The sequence below is a fragment of the Lottia gigantea genome (genome assembly GCF_000327385.1).
Source record: "Lottia gigantea unplaced genomic scaffold LOTGIsca_114, whole genome shotgun sequence".
Taxonomy (NCBI): Eukaryota; Metazoa; Mollusca; class Gastropoda; family Lottiidae; genus Lottia; species Lottia gigantea.
In genome coordinates this window covers 117,337-118,828 of record NW_008707106.1, presented here as the reverse complement: position 1 = coordinate 118,828, position 1,492 = coordinate 117,337, and positions in this window count along the sequence as shown.

Here is a 1,492-nt window from a genome sequence, read left to right as displayed (position 1 = left end):
GAAATATCTATGGTAGACCACAAGTTACTGTGCTATATTCATGGAAGATTATGTCAAATTAAAGGTACTAGTAGTAATGAGTTATTTGGTAATATCTGTGTAATTTGTTTTGGTGATATGTGGCAATTAAAACCAGTTAAAGCTTCTAGTTTATGTCATGATAGTGTAATAGATATTTGGAATGGAAATTTTAAACTGATTGAGTTGACAGAAATCATGAGACAGAAAGATGATTTAGCTTTTGCTCAACTTTTAAATAGAATTAGAAAAAGAAAAAAAAGTGAAGAAATGTTGGCTTCAGATATTGAAATGTTACAAAGTAGAGTGACTAATTTAGAAGATGATTCTTTACATATTTATTCCACAAATCAACAAGTAGATAATTACAATAGTAGAATGATTACTGAAAAATGTCCCAATTCTATTTCTATTCAAGCTTTAGACTATAGTAAAGATGCTAGATCAGGTAGAATGATATTAAAAGATTCTTGTGTTAAAGCAACTGATACACCACTTGTAGATAATTTAACAGTTGGTATTGGATCAAATGTAATGTTAGTTGTTAATTTAGATGTTTCAGCTGGTTTGATTAATGGAAGTTTTGGTACTGTGACATTTATTGAAAATGATCAAAATGATAAACCTAGAAAGATATATGTTAAATTTAACAATGCTAAAGTTGGTTTGAGTAAGCAGACATATCGTCTTCCACCTAATGTTGAACCAGGTAGTATTCCTATAGAAAGATATGAAAGTACACATATAAATTATAAAGGTGATGTTCGTCGTCAATTTCCATTACGACTAGCTTATGCAGTAACTATTCATAAAGTACAAGGTTTGAGTTTAGATAAAGGTGTCGTCTCATTAGATAGAATTTTTCAAACAGGCCAAGCATATGTTGCATTAAGTCGAGTTAAAACATTAGAAGGATTGACTATACAAGATTTTAATGAGAAAGCTATATTTTGTGATGAAAAGATTGAATCTGCTTTAAATGAAATGCCAAGATTTTTACAACCTGAAGAACAACCTAAACCTAATTGTTATAATATTATCTTATTCAATGTTCAAGGACTTACTACACATTTTGAAGATTTGAAAAATGATAAGAGATTTATAAATTTTGATATGATATGTTTGACAGAAACTTGGTTACGAAATGTAAGGAACCCTGCTAAAGTAAGATTGGATAATTTTATATTTTATAATCAACCTCGTCACGATAGCTATGATGAGAGTGCTAATTTTAGACATTTGAAAGAAATAGACCATGGTGGTGTAGGAATATATTATAGTAAGAATAAAGCTTGTAATATAATAAGATTAGGACAATTAAATATAGAACATGTTGCCTGTAATATTCCAGATAAAAATATTTCTGTAATTGTTATTTATAGACCACCAAGATATAGATTAGAATTGTTTATGCCTCAATTAGAACGATTGTTGACTGAGTTACAAGAGTCTGGTTATAATTATATTATTATGG